At 49.4% G+C, this 19,114-nt stretch overlaps 1 long non-coding RNA gene across 1 annotated transcript in view; it reads left to right on the forward strand.

Moving 5' to 3' along the window:
- The window catches only part of LOC102968604, a 38,210-nt gene extending 20,313 nt beyond the window's left edge, over positions 1–17,897 (forward strand). The window contains exon 3 of the long non-coding RNA XR_006213492.1: positions 17,693–17,897. This is a non-coding gene — a long non-coding RNA (uncharacterized LOC102968604). The remainder of the gene's footprint in view (positions 1–17,692) is intronic.
- The last annotated feature ends 1,217 nt before the right edge of the window (positions 17,898–19,114 follow it).

A 19,114-nucleotide genomic window follows, 5' to 3' on the forward strand; every position in this document is an offset into this window, starting at 1 on the left:
TCCTGTAATAGTCAGGATGGGCAAGACTCTGACGCAGTAACAAATAGCACATGAATAAAGTTTGACGTGGACTGGTTGGCCCTTTTCTATCATGCAGCAATGCCATCTGGAACACATGACCTCCAAGGGCACCATGGCAGAGAAAAAAGACAGCCAGAAGCCCACCTACCTTAACTGCCTCATCCCACAAGGGACACGTATCACTTCCGTGCACATTTCAGTGGCCGGAACTAATCCCCTTGCCCCAACCTACCTGCAAGAGAGACTGGGGCATGGAGAGGCATACCTGGTATATTTGGCGGCTACCGACAGCCTTCGCTACATTCCCTGGGGACCAACTGGCCGTCGCCTCCCCATCCCACTCTCCGGGAATGTGTGTGAGATGCTGATTTTCTAATTCTGTAACAGACTGGACTGCAAGCACCAAACCACCTTTTTTGTGAGATAGAGAGTGCTTGTTTCATCTACGGGAGGAGACAGGACAGGCAGTACTCCCCCATTTGTCAGTTACGGTACTTTCCCTCCCTTGTTACTGACCATGAAACACACATTCGCCCTTCTGCTTCTGTTCCCAAGAGTCACGATGTATGCGAACCGAAGAGTTGTCTCCAGGCCAAATACCTTTAGCACGAGTCCCAGGTTCTGGTTCTGAGTGGAGCCATCCGTGGCGGCGTTTGATAAGAAAGCCTGAGGATTGTTCTTTGTGAAGTTGTTCTCACATGGGCCGGGCAGCTCTCAGTGCCTGTGGTGGTCCCAATGCCCCAGGGTTGATTCAGCAGAAATGAGCTGACGGCGAATGCTCTGACAAGATTGAGCGAGCAGACTCCCTCAGTGTCCCTGCGTATCACTGAGAGAGGGAACTTGCGCCCCTCCCAGAGCCAAGGTCTCCCCACCCAAGGTGGTCCTTCTCCCAGGAGGACAATGACTTCGTGGAGCCATTTGCAGATTTCTCCCTAGAAGTGAAGGCCAAATTCCCACAAGACCCTGAGAGGTAGAAAGTGGGTGACTGTTCCTGACCTGACTCCCTGACTCAGTGTTTAATTGAACCATAACCATTAGGGTATACTAGAGTTTCTGTGTGTGTGTGTGTGTGTGTGTGTGTGTGTGTGTGTAAATCCTGGCGTACTTGGTGACTATGGTTGCCCAGCCCTTATAACAATTCACTCCTGTCGTTGTTTTCCCTCCGAATCTCAGGCATGAGCAAATTAAGGATATCATCTGCTCTTACTGCCTTTAGTGTCTTCCGTAGGAAAAGAGGGGCCGGAGTCCGCGTAGATCAACCCACGGAGTGTAGATCTGCCAGAACCGCGGCTCCACTTTTCTGACAGGTGGGCCCTAAACCGGGTACGGGTCAGCTGTCCACACGGTGGCCGGCTGGCTGATCGGCTGGTTGGTTAAGAAGGGGTTGGAGGGGCAGAGATGTAAGGAGGTGCAGGGGTTGGGAAGGGCTGTATCTGAAAGAAGTTATGATGATTCGTTTTCGCTCTGCCTCTTTGGCTTCGTTGCCCTACTCTGTGTGGGTCTTGTTTTCTTGAATCTGGAGGAGACTCGCCCAAAGAGTCCGTTCTTAAATGTAAGTCACATATGCCCTTATAGAATCACTGCCAAATTCGTTCTGGCTAAAGGGTTTCTAAGATCCACATGCAACAGTCACTTGGGCCGGAGTTTCCCATTTAAATTTATTTCACACAACCGACTGAGCCACCCAGGTGCCCCAATGTTACAATCTCTCAGACTTTAAAAAAAAAAAAAAAAAAAGAATCTCCCAGACGGAGGTGATCATTCCAAGGACTTCTAAGGGATTCACCTTGAAAACTAAAATATTGCATTGTAATATTTCATTTATTTGGATGCTTAACTCTCCAAATATCTGGAAACTAGGTAGGGGTGAGTTTTACCACCCCTGTTTTACAAATGTCAAATCAGGGTTCAGAGATGATAAATAACTTTTCCGTTATCATCATCCCGCTAGTTGGTTGACGTCCAAACCAAAATAATGACGATCTGTGGATTCTGTATTTTTACTTCCATCCCGGGCTAGCGATGATACTGGACAGGCTGCGGGAGACTTCTCTACATCCTGTGGGGGTTAATGGTCTGGCAGAGGCAGAACTCTGGGGTTAGAATTCCCCAGAAGGCAGGAACCCCAGCATCTAGGCAATCCCCCCCTCCTTTTTTATCTTGTGCGTATCTGGGCCTTCGGGGGCTGGCCCAGCTCCCCCCACAACACCCCATGGTAATTCTTGCCTGTGGAGGTTGTGGACACAGTGGCGATATGCACCTGTCAATAATGTAAGTTTTCAAGGGTTGCTTCCCAAAGTAAGTAATGGCTGAGGATGGGAGGGAGAATGGCTTTCTCTGCAGCTTGTCAAATGAAGCGATGACCCTGAAAGTGGTTTCTGACTTATAAAAATATGGAACACATGATGGCTATTGCTGTTACATTGTAACTTGCACGTGCTGCTTTTCTCCTAAGATTTTTAAGAAAGACCTCAAAGATCCCGAGTTTTGCTACAGTTAAGAAACTTCAGAATTCACCTTGTTCAGCTTGCTTCTGATAAGTGCATATCACTTTTTTTTTGTTTTTTGCTTGAAGGTTGAACCCATGGCTTCTTCATCATTCTCCTCCTAGCTTCCTTGAAATACTGCACAATTCCCCTTATAGGAGGTGCCTAAAATAGTCAAAGTTATACAAGTAGACAGTAGGGTGGCGGTTCCCAGGGATTGAGGGGACAGGGATAGATATGGAATGTTGTTGTTCAAGGGGTATAAGGTTACAGTTATACAAGATAAGATGAGTACATTCCAGATACCTGCTTTACAACATACTGCTAGTTAACAATAGAGTACTGTGCACTTAAAAATTGATCAGTGCATTTTTGAAAACATTTATTTTTCAGAGAGAAAGGGAGAGAGAAAGAGAGGGAGGGAGGGAGGGAGGGAGCGAGAAAGAGAACAAGCAGGCGAGGGACAGAGAGAAGGAGACCCAGAATCCAAAGCAGGCTCCAGGCTCTGAGCTGTCAGCACAGAGCCTGACGCGGGCCTCGAACTCCTGAACTGCGAGCTCATGACCTCAACCGAAGTCGGACGCTTAACCGACTGAACCGCCCAGGTGCCCCGATCAGTGCATTTTTTAAAAAATGTCATTGGGTTCCCCTAAAGATCTGCCTGAACACGAGAAATCACCTTTTTAATGTCCTCAGCGCTTCACAGCTCTGGGAATAAGGCAGAGAGGCTCCTCTGTCGGAGGTCAGAGCAGACTTCCCAAAGCTAGCGCTGCCCCTGCTTTGTCAGCACTTCATCTGCCGAAAGAAGAATCTGGCATGGCCTCGTGTTTATTCTTAGCTATTCTTCCCAATTTTCTGTCACTCAGAGCTGTCTGAGCCAGGGGGTTGGTATGGGGACAGGGAATTTTGAGGCCTGGCCTGATCCCAGGCAGATATTCAGTAGCACAGCACTTAACCCTAGGCCAGGCTTCTGGCACCTTCTGTTCCCCGATTCTGGAAGGAGGAAATAGCTACAAACTCCCTTAAGCACACAAAGATAGCACCAAAGCCACAAATTTTATTCCCCGGGCCCTTCTCTAGGGCCTTGTTTATAATCACGACCTAGCCCCAAAGAGCTTTGTAATCTGGTTTCCTAGCCATACAGATTACAATGTTGGAGTGAGGGATGGTGGGGGGAAACAGGCTCAGACAAAAGGATGGGGGAAGCGCCTGCCCGAGGCCCAATATCCTGAAAAGAGACAGAGAAACAAAAAGGTAGAGCATAATAAAGGATGTTGCTTCTGATTTCCCTGAGTTAGCTGGAGAAAGATTTGAGTGAGTTAAGAAATGTGGGAATCAATCCTGCAGTATATACACGTATATCTCATGTCATCAAAAATACTGTTTCAAAGTTTGGATGTTTGAAGGATAAGATTCCCTTATCTGCTCAAATCCAATTATTTCTAACTCTGCCAATACCTCACCTAAACCAGACTTAGGAGGTATTTACTGTAATGGCATTATAATGCTTTTTTTTTTTTTCCCCTAGTAAAGATTCAAAGCCATGTGAGGGACCGAAACTAACACTCATTCTGTGAGAGAGGTGCCGGCACTGGGGAGGAATGTGATCTGCATGCTGAATTCATTGATTCTCTGATTTGGTGCTTGGAAGGAGAGGTGTCACATTTCAGACCCCATGTGGGCTCCCTCCGCTGCCCGCTGCCTGTCAGATTTTGCTCACATTTCTTCACCCCGCCTGTGATCCCCCCAGGAAGCCTGAGCTGTGTGGGGGTGCAGCCGAGTGCTTGGGGGTCCCATACAGGAAGTGACTTCAATCCCAAAAGAAGTCCCTGGCAGCTCGCCGGTGCCTGGGTTCCCCGTGCTGACGAACCGGCCCAGCCCATTCGTCACCCGCTCTGAGTCAGAAACCCGGGCAGGGCACAGAGGCTGGGGTGCAGAATGCACCCTGGCAAGCCTGTCCCGTTCGCATGGCCGTGAACTCTCTGACCAGCTGCTGTGAACTGGCAGGTCTCGGGGTGGGAGGCGATGCCGGTTGGGCCAGGGCTTTCTGCGGCTGCCACTTGTAGCAGTGGTTGCCCCTGCCCCCGCCCCCGCCTTTGCTGGTCATTTCGTAGTGCGGCCTCACACTTTTGCAGCAGGAAGGTCTGTTTTGTTCGCTCTTCTCCCTGAGCCCCCATCCCACGACACAGAGCACGCTCGACTTGGCTCAAAGCAAAGGTGCAGTGCGGCTGCGGAGCCCATAAAGCAGTCAGGAACGTGTCTCGCTCAGCCCTGGTAATTGTAATGCCTTGGCTCGGCCTCTTGCCACCCTTCCCTGTCCCGGCCCTTCACGTGCTTCACGGAGGGATGGTTGCTCACTGGGAAATGTACTGCACCCACCTTCTTTGGGGACGATTCTTGCCGGCGGTCGGAGCGAGTAGGGCACCAAAACGTGCTAGAGCACTGGGCCGGGAACCGGGAAAACTCGGTTCTGGTCCTGCATCGGCCACGGGCTGCCGCGTGATCGGACACAAATCTCTCAGGCACCTGCCAGTGCGGGAGGGGGCGATGGTTACGTCGGATGATCCCTGAGGCCCAGGCACGAAACCTCCCGTTCTCGTTCCTGCTCATACAGACAGAAAGCTTTTGGTTCATCCCCGAGAGCGTCTCCTCTTTTCCTTGATGGATTTCTCTTGGAGGCTGCCCTGTGACTAAGGAAAGGCTGTTTAGACGAGCGTAAGCGCTGGGAGTTTTGCCTTTGGAACCGACGTAAGGGATTGAGGATGAATAGTTGGCGTAGTCCCATCTGGAATCCTAATCACGGAATCGCAGGGAGGCGAGGCCGGCCAACCGTCCACGACGCGGTGAGGTCCGGAGCTAGACCGCTCAGCCTCAGCGTGCGCCCTCGCAAGTGACCGGGTGGGTGCGGGAGGAGTATGCCGTGCCGTCACCTCTCGCCCTTAGCGCTGCCCAGAAAACAAGCAGGGGAGCGCCCGAGAAGGGCGTGGCAGCAAGCTGGGACAGGGATGCCCGGCAAGTGGCAGACTGTGTTAAATGCCCACTGCTTGGTGACTGAGCCGGGCATTGTGGAGTAGGGAGACTGAGAGGGCAGCTTTCCACAAACAAACCCTGCCTGTTCTTGCTTTGGGGCCTACATCGAGTTGTTTTCTCCATCTGGCATGCCCTCCTTCTCCTCTAAGCTTATGCAGAATCCTGCCCATCCAGCCAGTCCCACCTCTTCCACTAAGTTCAGCAAACTTGCATTGAGGACCTCCCGCTTACCCAGCCCTCTTTGCGGCACACACAGATGAATAAAGGCTTGGTCCCTAGCCTCAGGCTGACTGAACTCTGTCATCCTGTTTGCTTCGTGCCCGTCCCTTTCTCCCCTCTGGCTAAAACCTAAGCAGGTCCTTAGCAAGTAGAAGCAAACCACAGGGACACCTGTGACATGTCTCTGCCCAGGAGAGCCCGCTCGAGCCCCTCGGTCTAGGGCTTTTGCGGAACCAAACTCAGGATTCCAACATCGAAACCGGGTACAGCTTGAATCTTGATAGACAATTCTGAGAGGTCCCGATGAGCTGGTACAACGCACCCCATTGCTCTGAACATAGAAAACAATCTCCTCAATCAGGGACATAAAGAACCTTCTGAGGGCCATATTCCCAGGGGAGGCCCAGGGTCCATCCTGAGTCCAGGCTCACCTGGGGACATGCAAGGAGTAACCAACTAGATCTTCCGCGTGACTTTTGCTTCTCAACTGTGTCTTACACATTTCTCGTATCCTCTGGGCGTGTCCTCTTAGCACGGAGTAGCACCAGACCCGACCCTCTCCTCTGACCTCAAGACTCGCATACACTTCACTATCTACTTGCCGTGTCCCGTCCCGTAAAGGCCGGCACCTCAGCGTGGCAAAATGCGAGCTCCGGTCCCTCCCTTTCCCCTCTCTTCCCCGTCTCCGTAGCGGTTGGCCTCACTCACGCTGTTGCTCGAGAGCCCGAATCTGGCTGTTGCCCTTGATTCTCTTCCGCTCACCTCCCGTGGCCAGTCGGCCGTTCCTGTGGATTTTGACTTTGAGGCGCATCCCAAGCGTGACCATCTCTCATTCTCTCGACCACCCCGGTCTGCACCACCATCGACTTCCATCTGGATTACTCACCTTCTAAATGTTTCTGTCTCCCCGATGGCCTGTCCTCCCTACTCACCACTCAGAGTGATCCTTCCAGATGTATTTTCAACCTTTTTTTTTTTTTTCACCCGATATATCACTGTGTAGTATTCACAGCCTCGGATGGCTTCTCAACATACTTGGGTTAAAATTCAAACCTTTTTAAAAAATGTTTTATTTCATTTTATTAATTTTTGGGGGGGGGGGGCGGGGGAGGGAGAGACAGAAGGAGAGCGCAAGAGAGAATCCCAAGCAGGCTTCACACAGTCAACACAGAGCCCAACGCTAGGCTTGAACTCACGAACCGTGAGATCATGACCTGAACCAAAGTCGGATGCTTAACCGGCTTGAGCCACCAGGCGCCCCCAAATTCAGACTTTAGTCCCTAATGGAGACCTTCTCTGCCCACCTTATCTAAGGCAGTCTTGCCCCTCCACTCATCAGAAATCAGAATTATTTATTTGCTTATGCATTCGTTGTCACACAACACTGCCTAGAATGTAAGCTCATGAGAGAAGAGCCTTTTTAAATCTTGCCCTCGGTGGTAGCTCTCGCACCTGGCACTGTGCCAGATCCAGAGTAAGGATTCAGAAATACTTGTTGACGAATGTAATAGAAAATTAATCCATCACCAGTATGTGATTACGAGCCGGTCTCTATCCTTAGAGGCTCACGTTCTACTAAAGAGTTGAGTAGGACAAAGCAAAACGTATAGAACACTTTTCTGTGCTTCCTGATGTCCAACCTAGGACATGTCTGCGCCCTGGACGGGAGAAACTGGTCACGGAGGGGCAAGCCTCACGCAGCTGAAGTCTCCCCCACCCAGTGTTCTCTTTGATGGGCTTGCAGGGGCTGTTTGAGGGGAGATACCGGCAGCCTGGCAATCCCAAATGGAAGAGAAAGATCAGGGGCGCTGATGTCTTACCCAGGGTAGAGGCAGTGCTGTTTTTGCCAGAGTAGCACCCACAGCTATTCTTGCACCATGGTTCTTCAGAGCCTGGCTGGGTGGGTCTCAAGAGGTCCTGTGGGGTCGCCTGGGTGGCTCCGTCGGTTAAGCGTCTGACTCTTGATCTCGGCTCAGGTCATGATCTCACAGTTCGTAGGTTCAAGCCCCTCCCCCCCCCCCCCCCGTCCCGCCTGCTTGGGATTCTCTCTCTCCCTCTCTCTCTCTGCCCCTCCTCCGCTCATGCGGTCTCTCTCTCTTTCTTCGTCTCTCCAAATAAATAAATAAAACTTAAAAAAAGAAAGATCCTGTGGACTGATATTGTTTGAGACTTTTCTGTTCTGCTTAAACTAGTCAGAGGGGATTCTGTAGTTTGCAACTAAGAACTCTGATCTATCAGTCGGTTGAAGGAAAAAAAAAAGGTTGAAAATCAGAATCCTGACTTATAACTGACATTTAAGCTTGAATGGAAAATGTTAGAATTATACAGACATTGGAGATATTGCTCCAAAATGGAACCAACACATGTAACTGTATCAAAGTGGCATGTTAAACTCGAGGCAGAATAATTTATTTACTCATATGCCTGGGGAAAATCGTATATATTTTTATGCGTTTGTAAAGCACCATTTAAAAAAGTGAGCATCTGCTTCTTTAAGTTATATGCTGTTATAATACAGTGTAATTTTGATTACAAGTGTACCAGTTCCTAAGTGAAAGAGACTTAAAATATTTTAAAAAGGCAAAACTAAACTGCAGTGTTGAAAGTTGTAACTTGGGTGATACAGAACCATAAACAAAAGCAAGGAAGAGATTATCATAAAATACAGCTTTGCGATTAATTTTAGGATTGGAATATACGTGTCAGGCTTCTGAGGCAGCTGGCAAAGTTCTATTTCTTGACGTAGACGATAATAAAAAAGGGATTTACTTCATAACACGCGATCAAGATCTGCGGTTTTCCGTAAGTTCTATTTTGCAATTAAAAATGGTGGAAAAAATGAGTATATCAACTACTTAAACGTGAATTCTTTTTTTTTAAGTTTATTTATTTATTTTGACAGAGAGAGAGGGAGAGAATCCCAAGCAGGCTCCATGCTATCAGTGCAAAGCCCAGCGTAGGGCTCTCAAACCTATGAACTGTGACATCATGACCCGAGCGGAAATCAAGAGTTGACGCTTAACCGACTGAGCCGCCCAGGCGCCCCTCAGATGTGAATTCTTTTTATGCACATGTCCCCGTGCGTTTTCATTTCAGGATCTCCTAAGACTTTGTCACAGATTTTGCCGTCGAACAAGTGAATTCCTGTATAAGTTTAATAGAGGGCTAGCTTACGACGCGTGTCATTTCTTTTAATCCAAGTCCTGTGAGTGAAAACAACACCATTTTCCCCTTATCAAATTGGCAAAGATTCGAAAAGACGTTATTACTCAGTGTTGACGGAAGTATGAAGAGATGGGCACTTGTGTGCCCCGCTGGGAGCAACATAGAGTACGGTCTTGCCAGCGGGCCACTTTGTGGTCTGTAACACGGGCCTGAAAAATTTTCCTGCTTTCTTTTTTACCCCGTAAACTCAGTTCTGGGAAGTTTATGTTGAGGGCTCGATCAGAGACGTTCGAGACGATATATGTACGAGGATGGATGTTCTTGCCGCAGCTTTGAAACAATAGACGCGCTTGCCAGTCGGGAAGTCGAACGATTCCCAAATGAAATACGATGCATCCGTGTGACGGTTTTGAACACAGGCACGTAAAATAATGACAATGATGATGACGGCCAACAGGTATCGGTCGCTTACTATTTGCCGGGGACTCCTAGCCCTCTTTACCTGGGTTCTGTCATCCTCGCAATACTTGACCACCGGTGAGGAGTATGATGCCATTTTGCAGACAAGAAAACTGAGGTTCCGAAAGTTTATATAACTCATCCAAGGTCACACTGTGAGTAAGCAAGAGCGCCGGGGCCCGAATCCGGGCCTGATTACTTTAGCTTACATCTAGGCTGTTCGTAGTGGTAATATTTAGGTGGTGGGGGTGTAGTGATTTTTATTTTTCTACTTTATAGTCTCCTCTGTGATCTAACTTCGTAAAATAAACACTCGTCAGTATTACAATCGGAAGAAGATGGTAGCTCCCGCCACACAGGGACGCACTGACTCGTAGTGCCAAGTGTCCAGGCACGGGAGCGGGGCCCAGGGTGTTGACGCAGGAAGTACACAGTCGCTTCCTTGGGCTCGGCCTCTCGGGCTCCGTGACCAGTTCGGAGGAGGGCTAGCCTCCCTCTGGCTCTGGTTAGGCAACCCCCTTGGTTAGTCCAGGAGGACTCGTGGCTCCCAGTGGGTCACCGTGGCCGCGTACTGTTGCCACAAGCATATCGCCTCTTCCGCCTTCTACCTGGTCACAACCAGTCTCTTCCCCGGACTCGGATCTTTCGAGGGAAGGTGAGGCGAGAAAACATGGCAGACAGTGGGAACTGTTCTCTAGGCCCGGGAACACTTACTCCATAGCCCTGCCTTACTAAGGACGAGTCAGCGTATGAAAGGAAGGGACCCAGGGAGTGTGCCCCAAGGTTAACGGAGAGACCTGGAAATGAAACCCAGCTCTCCTGCTTCTCAGGCCCCCCTGTGCCGTCTATATTTAGCCAGGCTGCCCCGAGCCTTGTCCACCTTGTCTGAGAGCCAAAGTAGGCACACAGTTTGCTCATAAACATTCCTGTGCTTGCCAACCATTTAGATGTTGGTTTTTTTAAAATGCGAGCCTCCCCTTGCACCCAGCTCCTGGGACCTGCGGAGAATACCCACCAGGGGATCGGCAGCCCGAGTTTCCCCCAAAGCCAAGTGACCTCAGCCAAATGCCCTAAAATGAAAGGCGTGTCTCCAACTGTTTCATCTTGGCAGGGCTCAGCGAGTGACTCCCTCTCAGACCCACTGTTCCTGGTCACAGTTCTTTGAGTGTGCTGACCTACTTTCTCCCCTTCAGAGGGAAGACAGAAACCAATAAACGTCTCCAGCGAGTACTCTGGCTTTCAGGAACATTGATTCTGTCTTCTGGCCCCTAGTGCTTTGCATGCTCCATCATCACTCTGCTATCACCACCGCAAGCACGACTGAATCAGAACCCTGAATGTTGCTTACTGTCCCCGTTTTACAGCCGTGTTTTCAGAGGTAGCATGGCCCGCACGTCACAGGGATGGGGGCAGAGCCTTCCCAGCCTTCGTTTCCCTGCCGCGGCTCATTGTCAAGTGGCACGGACCAGACTGAAAGTTGCTTCTGCATCAGAATCCTTTGGAAATCTGCGGGGCGCCTCTGACTTTGGCCACCTCATACCACGTGGCTGGATGCAGTATGGACTGAGAGATATCTAGCTTGAGACCCCAGACTGGACTATTTAACACACCTTTGGTGTGGGCCTCCAAGAAAAGTTTTGGCTGGCTCAACTCTTTAGCTGCCTGGACAGGCAGAATCCCTCTTTGGTGTATGGTTGACTCTCAAATACCTACATTAAGATTTTCCATGGCGAATCGATCATTCCAGGCTGTCTCTACCCTTCTCAGTCTACACGCGCTTGCCCACCTCCTCTAGCCATCAGTTAGAATCAGCTTGGTAAATATCTACCCATTTTATTTATATACTTATTTTTTAAAATATATTTTGAATGTTTATTTTGAGAGAGAAAAAAAGCATGAGTGGGGAAGGGGCACAGAGAGAGAGAGAGGGAGAGAGAGAGAATCCCAAGCAGGCTGAGCGCTGTCGCCACAGAGCCGGATGCGGGGCTCAAACCCACGAACCGTGAGATCATGACCTGAGCCGAAATCAAGAGTCGCACGCTTCACCGACTGAGCCACGGGCGCCCTAATATTTACCCATTTTAATGTCAAGCTGAGAAAAGTGAATTAGAGGCATAAGTCTCCTGGGATTCAGAGGAAGGGCGTGGATAGGTCACGTAATGTATTCCAGAGTGCCTTTCGGATTTTCGGCTGGCTTTAAGAACCTGCCATGTCGTTCTCCACGACCGTGGGTGAGTGAGTGAGTCTTCGTTAGCTCTGCTATCCCTGGGGTGCTCTGTCTCCTTTCTTCTCCACCCATCCCTATGTGCAGAGCAGATCATAACCCGCCTGCCCTCTCGCATCCTACCACATTTCATCTGCATCGGGTAACTCGGGATTTTAAAAAGGGCTCCAGGTCTCTTTTACTAGCCCCCAAATCACATTGGAGTCACAGCGGCCCCCCGAGGCTGCACCTCGGCGGCCAGCTGCTCTCAGGCCAGCCGGACCAGAGTTGGGGTGCGCCCTCCCCTCTGGAGGGCGGGGCTGCGGACAGCAGTCCGGGATCTCTGCTTCTGGGGGACCTTCCGCACTTGTGGCTGTGAAGTGTGTGGCCCCCACCCAATCATCTGCGTTGGGGGCAGAATGAGAACGAATAACCACAGGACCTCTGCATGCCCAGAAGCAGAGAGAGAAGGGGGCAGACGGGCCGGGGCACGAGGACGAATCGTGGGCAGCGGGTGGAAAGGGCGATGTTGCCAAGGAGTCGCACGATGGAGGGGACGGTACTGAAAGTTCTTACCTTCCCGTACATCTCAGAGATTCCCCAGGGCTCCGAAGGGAGAGGAGCCCAACTGGCAGAGTGGAGAGAAGGCTTCGGAACCCGGGAGAAGCTTGTGGAGCTGCCGCATCAGAGAGAGCACGCTGTAGCCCATCACCGTCCTAGAAGACTTTCTGTCTTGAGGGAGATGGTCTTCGTCCGTGTTCTCCAACAGGGTGCTCATTAGCCGCACGGGGCTTTTGAGGACTTGAGACGTGACTAGCGTGACCAAGGAACTGAGTTTGAGGTTTCATTTGCCTTTAATTAATTCAGATGCACCGAGGCACACGTGGCCAGCGGTTATCTGATGGGGGAGGGGCAGCTCTGGAGTCACGGTTGGCCCAGGCGAGCGGAAGTCGTCTGTCACCGTGGTTCATGGCGCAGACTGCATGCCGTTGGACGGTGCCGGCCGAGTGCTGCGTTGCCATTTACCACCCCTGCAACCTTGGGCGAGTCACCTACCCTCCCGGGGCTTATTTTCCCATCCGTGAGATGGAGATCACAACAGCGCCGACATCACAGAGGGGCTGTTGGCAAGATGAAATGAGCCCATCCACGTAGGACTCTAAACGAAGTGCCTGGCGTCCCTGGAGCGCTCAGGAAATGGTCGCTTTTATGATGTTTTCGGTGGCAGGGTGTTATGAGGTTTACTCCTACCTTATTTTCCTGTGCTTTGGCCCTAGTCACAGAACGCCAATAAATCAACCTCCCTTGCTCATGCCTAGGGGTATGAGGATAATGGCGTTTGCCCTCCTTGACTCCCTGGAGCGCCACAGCAGAAGATCCGTTATTTGATTTCAGGACTTTATTGTGTCTGAGCTTTGAACGAAATGAGATTTTAAAATGAAAGAAAAGATGAAATAGGCAAGGTCAGGGTAACAACATGAAAAAAGTCATATGCCCCACATTCCCAATTCCCCCATTCATTGAACGGGCCTTTCCTGAATCCGTACTGAGAGGCGGGTGATTACAGGCACAGACCCTGCGCTTGTATCTGCTACTTACTAGCTGTGTGGCCTTGGGCAAGTTACTTCACCTCTCTGTCGCTATATCCAGATTTGTCAGTTGGGCATCATGATAGTACCCGTCTTTAGGGCTGCTGTAAAGAACCAATACGTGCAAAGCGCTTCCGGAATTACTTGGCGCTAATGAGCACTTGATAAAGATTGGCTGATGTGATCACGATATGCTAGAGACTGTGTCAGGCGCTAGAAAAACCGAGATGAGTAAGTGCCCTCCCTGCCCTCATTATGCTTGCAGGCTAGCAGAGAGGGAAAGACACACAAACGTCTAAATCCAATACGGTGTCACCGACGATAAAGATGGAGTGTGCACAGGCCGCTGAGGGGGAATCAAGAAAGAAGAGATCAAGTTGGCTTGGTTGGAGAGCAGTCTGGAAGCTCCATGGAACTGGAGAACAGGTGGCAGTGGGGGTGCATGGCAAGTACATGTTTGCGGACAGAAACAAGGATCGTGGGTCTAGAGGAGTGAAGGCCACTGATAGATCGGTAAGGCTCGGATACAAGGCCAAGGGAGTAAATGGAAGATAAGGTCGGAAAGGTCAGTAGGGAGCAGGTCCTGAAAACCTTTTACGTTTTGGGCTTAGACATTTGTACTTTAGGGGCGCCTGGGTGACTCCTTTGGTTAAGCGTCCGACTCTGGGTTTTGGTTCAGGTCAAGATCTTGAAGTTCATGGGTTCAAGCCCCACGACGGGCTCTGCATGGGCAGTGTGGAACCTGCTTGGGATTCTCTCTTTCCCTGTCTCTCTCTGCCCCTCCCGTGCACTCTCTCTCTCTCTCTCTCTCTCTCAAATAAACTAAAAAAAAAAAAAAAAAAAAAAAAGGAATTTGTACTTTATTTTGAACAACAGGAAACCCTCAAGGGGGTTTAACTAGGGAAGTACCACAATCAAGGCGCTTTAAAAGGACCCCAGTGGCGGCAGTGGGGGGCAAGGTCGGCGGCAGACATAGCGACCAAGAGATGATTGTAGAGTTCCAGGTAGCAGATGATGAGATTGAGGAGGTGAAGTAAGTATTGCAGGGACAGAAAGGTGGGGAACGGCCCCGTAGATGTTAAGAAGAGACCCGATCAGCTGACGAATAAGTGGTAGAGGATACGGAAGGAGGACCACTTTTGGAGAGAGAGTCTATGCAGTCATTTCAGGACATGTTGGGTGAATATAAGGTGGTGTGGTAGTGGCTCTGGAACTCATGGAAGAAAGAGGTTGGGACTGGAGGTGTGAATGCAGGAGATCTTGGGACACCTGGGTGGCTCAGTCGGTTGAGTGTCCTGCTTCGGCTCAGGTCACGATCTCGAGGTTCGTGGGTTCGAGCCCCTCGCCGGGCTTGCTGCTGTCGGCACGGAGCCTGCTTCGGATCCTCTGTCCCCCTCTCTCTCTGTCCCTCCCCTGCTCGCGCTCTCTCAAAAATAAATAAACTTAAAAAAAAATGCAGGAGATCTTAAACTCTGCATCAGACCCTCATTTTCTCCGCCCATTCTCCACTTTCTTCTGAGGTTATCTCCACTGCTCTCAGTCCTTTAGGCTGATGAATTTCAATTTTCAATCTCTCTAGCACTCACCACCTCACTAAGGTCTAGACTTCTTTTTTTTTTCTTAGTTTTTTTTTTCCATTTTATTTATTTGAGAGAGAGAGGGAGAGGGGCAGAGGGAGAAAGAAAGAATCTTAAGCAGGTTCTATGGAGCCCCATGCGGGGCTCGATCCCACCATTCTGGGATCATGATCTGAATTGAAACCAAGAGTCAGATGATCTGAATTGAAATCAAGAGTCAGATGCTCAACCAACTGAACCACCCAGGCGCCCCGGTCTAGACTTCTATATGCAGCCAGCTACTTAGGATTCCCAGTTGGATAACTAATGCACGTGTCACATTTACCGTTTCTAAAACTCAGTTCTTGAATCAGTCCCCACCCCCACTCACCCCTCCCCTAGTCTTACATTCTCAGTGAATGGTACCCACCGTCTGTCTAGTTGCTTAAGCTAACAACCTGGGGGTCAAACGCTCTGGTTGTTTCTTCAGCTCGCTTTTGTAGGCAGTCCTTCCTCTGCCTACCCCTTTAGAATCTCATTTCACTCTCCAGGCTCTCCCTGAAGTGACGCTAACTAAGACCATACGTTCCCCGTGGCTTCAGCAACCTCCATCCAGACCCTGGCCCATTCGTTCCACAGATACCCACTGAGCACCTGCCGGGTCCTGTGTTGAACGCTAGGGATTCAGTAGGGACCAGGCAGATAGAGTCACCTCTCTCATGGAGTTTATCTTTGACTGGTGGGGAAGGCACACAATAAACAAGCAAACCAATAAATGAAAGAATTCCAGATTGATAGTAAGGGAGATAATAAAACAGGGTGATGTGATGAGACACTGACCGGGGTCGGGGCCCTACTTAGTCAAGATGGCCAGGGAAGGCCTCTCGGAGGAGCTGACATTGGAGCAGAGATGTGGATCAGTTTTGCACTTTGCAAATGCAAAGGCTCTCAAGAGAGAACAAAATCGGGGCACCTGGGTGGCTCAGTCGGTTAAGCATCCGACTTCGGCTCATCTCGTGGTTCATATGAGTTTGAGCCCCGCATGGGGCTCTGCACGGACACTCTCTGCCCCTCCCCGCCTCGCTCTCTCTCAAAATAAATAAACTTAAAAAAAAAAAAAAGAGGAAACAAATTCTAGGAGCATAGCGAACAAGGATAGCATGATGACATAAGATTAGAGATTCAGACAAAGGCTCTATCTTACTCGGTCAGAGTAAAGAGCTTAGATGTTATACTCAGTACAACTGAAAGCTCTTGGAGAGTTTTGAAGCAGGGAGCCAGATATGGCATGATTTAAATATTTAAAAGTTGGCTCTGGCTGCCGTGTGGAGAATGGCCTGTGTGGGCAGGGAGGCCAGGGAGGAGACTTGCGCTGATCCAGGAGAGACAGTGGTGGCTCGGGTTACACGGGAGGCCGGAGGAGGCCGAGGACAAGGAGAGAAGGAAAGAGAGAGGAATACGTTAATTGAGGAGACCGGTGGAATTTGCTGGGTGAGGGATGGCAGCTGAAGGAGGGGAGGCAGCCAAAGGTCCTAGCACAGGCCCCGGCAGGTGCTCAGTGGGTACCTGTGGACCGAATGGGTCAGGGCCTGGATGGAGGTTGTCGAAGCCACGGGGAACATACGGTCTTCGTTAGCGTGGCTTCGGGGAGAGCCTGAAGAGTGAAATGAGATTCCAAAGGGGTGGGCAGAGGAAGGACTGCTTAGAAAAGCAAGTTGAAGAAACAACGGGAGTGGTGGGAGGAGAAACAGGGAAGTGTGATGTTACAGAAGGCAGTCCCGCTTCCCTCTCCAGAAGTAACCCGTGCTAGCAGATGGGCGGGTAGCCTTCCAAATCCTCTTCTGTATATTTACATACATTCACAAATGTTTATATTACATGCATATGTAGTTTTGTGGTTTTAATATAAATGAGCTCAGAGTACATGCATTTATTCTACCCCTTGCTTTTTTTTTTTTAAAACAACAGCTTTCTTGAGCTATAATCCACATAACGTACAATTCGCGCATAGAAAAGTGTATGGTTTTTTAGTATCTTCCCAGATATGTGCAACCACCACCATAGTCCATTTTTAGAACATTTTCATCATCTCAAGAAGAAGCCCTGAATCTTCTCACTCTCCCTGCCTGTCACCAGACTCCTCGCCCCCAACCCTAAGCAAGCACCGATCTCCTTTCTGTTTTTACGGATTTGCCTGTTCCGGGCTTTAATATAAATGGAAGCATAGAACACGTCTTTTGCGACCGGCCTCTTTCACTTCGCATGGTGTTTTCAGGGTTCATTTATGTTGTACTGTAAATCACAACTTCATTCTTTTTATTGCCACGTAATATTTCACTGTATGGATAAGACCGCATTGTGTTTAGCCATTCAGCGGTGGGTGGATGATGGGTTGTTCCCCCTGTTGGCCGTTATGAAGGATGTTGTTATGAATGTTCAATTCCAAGTGTTTATGTGGACACGTATTTTCACGTCTCTTGAGTATATTCCTGGGAACGGAATCGTCTATGTTTGACACTCTGAGCAGCTGCCAGGCGGTTTTCCAAAGTCACTGTACCATTTTCCATCCCCACTGGGCGGTTTGCTATCACTTACTTTTTTTTTTTTTTAAAGGTTTACTTATTTGAGAGAGAGAGCGTGAGCGAGGGACAGGCAGAGAGAAAGGGGGACAGAGGATCCGAAGCAGGCTCCAGACTGACAGCAGCGACCTGAGCCAAAGTCAGACGCTCAACCGACAGAACCACCCAAGCGCCCCATTGTCACTTGCTTTTTTATTTAATGGGCCTTGAATAGTTTTCCATATTTCCGTATTCCAAATACGGAAATATGCCAATATGCCAATATGGCTTATTTCCGTATTTCCATACAGATTTCTTGTACATTTAAAAGCTACGTGATATTTCACAGAGATCCTTCTTTTCAAGATGATCCTGCCTATACCACTGTGTTATTTCCTCCCCGCAGGGCCCGACAGCCTGGAAAGAGAAACGGTGGTGGTGGATGATCGCACCGATCCCGATTTGGAAGTTGTATGGCAGGTGACTTAGAAGGATAAGGTGAGGAACGGTGTTGATGGTAATGGTAAGTGAGTACTTGAAGTGAGTGATCGGCCCTGGCACAGATCAGTCCTGGTAAGTGACAGTGACAAGAAGCTGGAGTGTAGGTTTTGCATGAGAGTGGAGAGCTAGTTTTTTGTCTTGTTTTGCATTTACCCATTTTCTCTGTTGATTTCCTTCCTTCCTTCCTTCCTTCCTTCCTTCCTTCCTTCCTCCTTCCCTCCCTCCCTTCTTCCCTTCCCCCCTTCCCCCCTTCCCCCCTTCCTTCCTTCCTTCTTTCTCTCTCTCTCTCTCTCTTTCTTTCTTTCTTTTTTTCTTTCTTTCTCTTTCTTTCTTTCTTTCTTTCTTTCTTTCTTTCTTTCTTTTCTTTGTTCCCTCCTTCCTTCCTTCCCTCCCTTTTCTTTCTTCCTTCCTTTCTTTCTTCCTTCCTTCCTTCCTTCTTCCTTTCCTTTCCTTCCTTCCTTCCTTCCTTCCTTCCTTCCTTCCTTCCTTCCTTCCTTTCCTTCCTTCCTTCCTTCCTTCCTCCCTCCCTCCCTCCCTAAGATTACATCATTCACTGCTTTGCATTCTCAAACGGCTGATTCAGAACAGAATATAACTTTGTCTTATGACTCAGAGTGTGCATTGTGACCATCTGCTTTTGCCCTGGACCTCTGAGGCATGTAAGAATATGTCTTTCTCTATTAAATGGGTCCCAGATCTCTGTGCTTTTGAAATCCTATCTGCCTCAACTTCCATCTTTACTTTTTGGTGTCGGAGACTGCGATGTCAGAGCTTACTGTAGGTTCTTCTAATATACGGTTTCTTGACCGAGGACTGGACACCCTGCATCTCCTGTGAAGTTTATGGGTTTCACGATAGCAATTTTATATGCCGTTTCGATGCTTTTTCTTCCTCTTGTAGGTTTGTGGTTACATTATGGCAGAGGTTATGAGAAATCTGATCTCCAGAGAAGAATCGGTGGCTCTTTAATTTGATCTAAGCTATTTGGGGCAGGCTAGATTTCCGGCACTGAGGACGTTAAGGAATAAGTGTGTGTTCCCCCTTATCCACACTCTTTTCCATGGTGGGGACCCACTCTGTTTAATATCGTCACCACTGGCTGCGTGTGGCTTTTACAACTTAAATATGAATTAAATGAGTAAATCAAATTACAAATTCAGGGCCTCAGTAGCACTGGCCACATTTCAAGTTCTTGGCAGTCCCCTGTGGCGAGGGGCTTCCATCCTGGAGAGCGCAGATATAGCACGTTTCCATCATCACGGATGGTTCTATCAGACAGCGGTGGCCTAGTCTTTGAGCCAGTCTCCTGTCAGGTTTCGCCTTCCCG

The sequence above is a fragment of the Panthera tigris genome, chromosome X, assembly GCF_018350195.1.
Source record: "Panthera tigris isolate Pti1 chromosome X, P.tigris_Pti1_mat1.1, whole genome shotgun sequence".
Lineage (NCBI taxonomy): Eukaryota > Metazoa > Chordata > Mammalia > Carnivora > Felidae > Panthera > Panthera tigris.